The 6,000-nt window shown below is 42.0% G+C and overlaps 1 protein-coding gene across 2 annotated transcripts in view; it reads left to right on the top strand.

The window, feature by feature from the left end:
• Positions 1 to 208: 208 nt before the first annotated feature.
• Map3k2 (mitogen-activated protein kinase kinase kinase 2) overlaps positions 209 to 6,000 on the top strand; it is an 86,340-nt gene continuing 80,548 nt past the window's right edge. For both annotated transcript variants that reach the window (XM_057788405.1, XM_057788406.1), the window contains exon 1: positions 209 to 749. The gene's annotated coding sequence lies outside the window, so the exon portion shown is untranslated. The remainder of the gene's footprint in view (positions 750 to 6,000) is intronic.

Here is a 6,000-nt window from a genome sequence, read left to right as displayed (position 1 = left end):
GAGAAACCCTGTCTGCGCGTCTCTGGCAGCACACGCTTTGCACAGGCGCAGAACACAGAGGCTCCGCTGCGCGCGCACCCCGTCTGGAGCCTGGGAACGTCGCGCCGTCGGTGGGCCGGGCCGGCCCCGGCGGGCGGAGCCGGCTGTGCTGTGGCGAACAGACACTGCGCAGGCGCCTGCTCCCTGGCCTCAGCCGGGCGCGCGGATGCGGCGGGTTCCGCTCCCGGCGGGCCGAGGGGTTGCGCGCACACGAGCGAGCCGCCGTGACGTGCTCCGCCGTGCTACGCCAGACATCACGGGTCTCTGTGTAGTGGCGGCCCGGCTGTCCTCAGCTGCATCGCCTGGCGAGGGTGGCGCGGCGTTCGCGGGTGGCGCAGCCGGCGACAAAGACGACCCACGGCGGACGATCCGGTGCCAGAGTCCGGCGCTTCCGCTTCGCTGCTTCTCCGGCCCCCGACGACGCGAGCCCGTGGCTTCCTCCTCATCGGCCCAGCTTACCCCGCGGGCCCCGGGACTGCAGCTATCCTGAAGCGGTAAAGAGGCCCCGGGCCGCGCGCCCGCTGCCCCATGTGAAGCAGGTTGGGCCTGCTCCCCGGCCCGCGCCCGGTTTCTGCTGCGGCCCTTCGGGCCTCCGGGGCCCAGTGAGGCGCCGCTCCTGGGGGGCGCGGTGACAGGCCGTGCGGGGGCGGAGGGGCCAGCTCGGTGGCCTCCTCTCGGCCCTCGGCTCCGTGATCCCCGCCCAGCGGCCGGTAAGTGCTTCTGGCTCAGCGTGCGACTGGGCCCAGGGACGGGAATTCCACTGCAGGGGGGTCGGGGGTGGCGGATAGCCCTGCTAAGCTAGGGCTGACCTCAGAGCCTCCAGGTCAGTGCGATGTGGGCTGGGAAACTGTCAGACTCGTACTCCGCGGGGATTTTATTCTAACCAGAAGGTTGCAACCAGCTGATCGCAGAGGAAGCTGGCACCGAGGTGCCTTTAGTCCCCAAAGTCTTTGGGTTGTCGGTGCGGTAGGTTATTGATGAAGGTGGCTGGCTTCCTCTTATCTTGGAGAGGTGGCCCAGCTCTCGAGGTGCACACACACTTTTATGTGTGCTTTTATGTCAACTCGTCTCATCTTCCTAGCTCCAAAAGACGAGTATGCAGTCAGCCAGCTATGAAAATGAAAAATTGAGGCTCAGCGAGATAAAGGTGTAACTTCCCAAGGTCATGGAAGTGGTCATCGAGGAAGCCCTTAGTTCACATATACAGATATGTTTCTGAGGACTGCGTTTCTCCGTCTTGCAAAAATAAGTGCGTTAGAGAATGAGGTTGGCTGAATAGTTTGCCCCGGCTGGAAATGCTAAACACCTGGATAGATAGCGTTTACACTTTTTGATTTACCTCGTTGGATGTATTTGATTGCAGCCTTGTCCCCAGTCATTTTAATTTTCAAAGACATTACTTGTGAAAAAGTGGCTCTGAACTGTACAAAACACAAATTTGCCAGCTTACTGAAAAGAAGAAATACCTGATAAGACTTCATATTTCTTGAGTTATCTTTTACTTTTGCATTTTGTTGTGATATACGGGGAACTCACAGGTTATTTTCTTTGCTCGAGAATTCCTTATTGAAAACTTTGTTGCTGGATTATGTGGCAATATTTAGTGATTTTGTATTATCTTATGCAGTACCTCAGAGTTTAATGTCAAAAGTCATTGTGTAGAATGTTACAGGAAGTGATCATTTGTTGTCATGATTTATATATCTATGCAAAATGCTACTAACCAGTTAATAAGATGACAGAAAATTCTCCTAGATGACAGAAAATTCTCCTTTTAGTACCACACTGTAGTGTGTGATTAGCAAGTAAGCCGTTCAGGAGCTCTTTACAGAAGAAAATACTGATAAATTTTTCTTGAGTAATTGAAGCTTTATGTAACCACAAATACTCAATTATAGTATTCAAATTTCACTGATGTATTACACCTTGAAGGAAACTCATAATTGACTGTCTTTGCAAAGTTTTTTTTTTTTTTAAACTTACTTGCTTTATTTTATGTGCATCGGCATTATGCCTGTGTTATGTCTTCGTGAGGATGTCTGTGTGAGGGTGTCAGATCTCTTGGATCTGGAGTTACAGACAGTTTTGAGCTGCCATCTGGGTAGTGGAAATTGAATCTGGGTCTTCTATAAGAGCAGCCAGTGCTCTTAACCACTGTGCCATCTCTCCAGCCCCAAGTTGACTGTCTTTGTAATAACCTATAGGGAAGAGGTTACACTTATAGCGTTAACAGGTGAATTGCTTGCAGACTGTTTTGCTGTTTGGTTAGAATACAAACATTTGTTGAAGTAGGTTGAATTTGGTATTACTGCAGAGTGGTTGTCTAGTCATGCCCCTGGTTTGTCTGTTTTGAGGGAACTAGCTGTTAAGGGGCTTATCTTAAATAATTAGATATTAAGATTGAATCATTTAAGTGGTGTTTTAGGTGGAGTGTTGCTCCTTAGTTGCTGCCAAAGGGACAAACCCATATTAGTAGGTACTGCACTGTGGTAGTGCACTGTGCTTTCTGCACTTGAGCTTTTAGGTTATGTCTTTCCCGGTCTGGAAAACTGAAGCTCTCTAGTTCCCCTCTCTCCAGCTTTCTATCATGAAAACAAACAATTTAAGCATAAAGAAAATCTGTCAGTGCTAAACAGCCATGTATTGATCTTCTCCATTCAACATTTGTTGATAGTTTGCTGTATTTGCTTTGTTTGTAAATGTCTATTCTTTTTGGGTGAACCGTTTGAAGCTAATCTCTTGATGTGTGACACTTTACTCTTGATATGTCAGCTTGCTTTGTCTAAAAACAAGGGCACTTTTTCACATGGGTAAAATACTATTATTCATTTTCTTCAACATGGTAATTCCTTAGTGTAATCTTAAAAACAAACAAACAAACTTATGTGTATGCGCACATGTCTGGTGCCAGTGGAGGTCAAAAGAGGGTATCAAATCTCCTAGAACTAAAGTTATAGGTAGTTGTGAGCCATTATGTGGATGCTGGGAACCAAACCTGGGTCCTCTGTTAGAGCCGGTGCCCTTGACTGATGAGCCATCTCTCCGGTGTCTCCTCAGTGCAATCTAATATACATATTTATATCTAATATACATATCTCTAATTGTCCTGAAAAGGTCTTCTAGACCGTTGTGCACAGCCTTTCTTGCCCAACCAGCAACTCATCAGAGATTATTCTTTGCATTTGTTTAACTCTTTTGATTTCTTCTAATTTAGACTACCCAACCCCTCTTTGTAAAGTGACATTTCAGAGAGAGAGGAAGAGAGAAATGACCCACATTCTGGATTTGTCAGAAATTTTCCTTCCGGTGGAATCAAGTACAGGCTCTTTTCTCTGCCCCACTTAAACTAGCTGTTGATTGTAAACTAGTTTTAAAGAGTCCAAGAACAAGAATACCTTGTAAATGATGCCACGTGCTTAGTATTACTTCCCATCAGGAGTTTCACACTGGCTAGTCCCTTTACTTCTTGACGCTGTTTGATCATATGGTTTAGATGGACCTCATTTTTATTAAGCCAGATATAAATAAATATGTAATATATATCAGATTTATTTTTTCAATGAATTTAGTATTTGTTTCAATAGTTTCATAGTAAGATTTCCTTAAGTAGCATATTCTTTCATTAAAAATATTTAACTCTTGAAACAGTTTTGAAGATTTTTTTGCGTATATTTTTGTAGATTAAGATGGTCCATGTACACAGAAATAAAAAGCTTTACTGTTATTTTTAAAATGTTTTCATAGTATATCTATATTCTACATACCTCTGCCTGCAGGCTTAAAAGAAATATACAATTTGTCTTGGATCCTTTGGATTTATTTTGAACATTGGTTGACTATGTTCCTCATGGTGGCTAATCACATATTTGTATTGTGATATCTATTGAATTGTTGCTTTTGTTGTTACTTAAATTGATGTTTTATTATTATTTTAAAAATTATGCATATGCATAGTACAGTTCAGACCCCTCTGAAGCTGGAGTACCAGGCAGTTCTGCGCCACTTGATGTGGATGCTGGAACCATCTCAGGTTCTCACAAGCATGGTCTTTGCTCTCAATGGCTAAGCTGTCTTTCCAGCCCCAAGACATGCTTTTGTGTGTGTATGTGTCTTTCAGCACATGGAAAGGTAAGGAGAGAATCTCTTTTTAAGATTCTCTATTATAACTAGCAAACTGCTTTTCTTCCTTTTTGTTTTTTTAATTTAAAATACTTTTACATAATTTTTCTCTTCCTTCTCCTCTTCCCTTGCCCCCCCTCCATTTACAACCTCTTTTTTTAACCATCATTACACCCATCAGACTGATTTTATTTTTTCTTTCTTGTCCCCCTCCCCCCAAGATAAGGTTTCTCTGTGTGTTCCTGGCTGTCCTAGCACTTGATCTGTTGATCAGGCCGTGAACTCAGCCCCTGCTTACCAAGTGCTTAGCCTGGCCAGACTGATTTTCTTATATGTGCTTAGTACCATAAATTTAAAAAGTTGTATTGTAGCTCGTAAATTTTGGAATTTTTTTTTCAGGAAGTAATTCGGCTCTGAACATAATGTGTACTCTCTATATATCTGCTTCTATCAGCATCCTAACCAAATACACTATAATCACATCTGTCCTCCAGAGGGAAGTTAACTATTCAAGAACAGAAGTAGTATTTTGTTGATTTTTGGTACCCTGAAGTCTAGCCTAATAAATAGTAGAGGCTTCCTTTTACAGTGTTTAAGACTACTTAAAAAGCCTGAGAACCCAAAATCATTGTAGTATACAGTGATTTTTGTCTTAATTTTATGAATTTCCTTTTTCTCTTATGTTATTTATTTGATTTTATGTGGCTTACTTAGAGCATAATTTTCTGTTATAGGTGTATACTGATGTAAGTACTACTTTAAGTAACATAATTCAGCTAATCACAACACTAGTCAGTGAGCTAGCAGTTATTACTATATCCAGACTGTAGGAAAAGGATAATAGGTAATTTGCCCATGTTTAGATTATTTTGTGGAGCTGGGACTTGGAGTAAGACAGTCTTGCTCCAGAATTCCTGCTTTCACACACTGCCTCTCTGTTTTGAGTTGCTTTACCAAAAAGTAGGTCTTACTCAGATATTGAGCATATACTAAGCTGAGGCAGGGTGTTTTCCAAGGCTTTGAAAAGTAGGCAACAGTAGGAACTGAATGAAAAATTCTAGATGTGAACTGTTTATAATACCTACTAAGGACATAGTAGATATTATATAAACTACTGTTTATAGTACCCACTAAGATATTTGAAAATGCAGACGACAAAGGTGAAGGTCAGTGATTCTTAACCTATGGGTCATGACCTCTTGGAGTGAATGACACTTTCACAGGGGTCTCCTAAGATCATCAGAGAACATATATTTACATTATGACTCATTACAGTAGCAAAATTACAGTTTCTCACATAGCATGAGGAGCTGTGTTAAAGGGATGCAGTATTCAAAAGGGTGAGAACCACTGATAAAGGAAGGAGCTTGACAGTCAGACCTAAATGAGTGCTGGTGCTTCTCTTTAATTGCTCCAAGCCTTACTTGTCTTATCTGTATGATAGGGATTATAGAGCCTGACCCAGAGATTTGTTATGTGTAAATGGGATAGCATGTTCAGGAGAATTCCTGTCATTTGTGTATGTGTGTGTATATCAGTTGATGTGAAACCTACAGCCATGAAGATCATGTCTGTATATGTACAGTGAGACAAAATTAATACTAGGGCTGATGGTACTCATTTTAATAAAACTAATATAAATGACATACAAATGACCTGTTTTATCCTAAATATTTTATATTATATTATTTTATAAGATAAATGTAAAGCATTCTGAGTCCATGGCCCACCTATTTATATTAAAGTTTCTTTTCTTTTTTTTTTTTTTTTTTGCGACTTGTCTGATTATTTGGCTTCATTTTCATAGTTTCAACTTTTTTTTTTTTTTTTTTTTTTTGAGAC

Source organism: Chionomys nivalis, chromosome 14 (assembly GCF_950005125.1).
Source record: "Chionomys nivalis chromosome 14, mChiNiv1.1, whole genome shotgun sequence".
NCBI classification, from domain to species: Eukaryota; Metazoa; Chordata; class Mammalia; order Rodentia; family Cricetidae; genus Chionomys; species Chionomys nivalis.
Note: the sequence above shows the minus strand (reverse complement) of the source record. Positions and strands in the feature narration are given on the sequence as shown.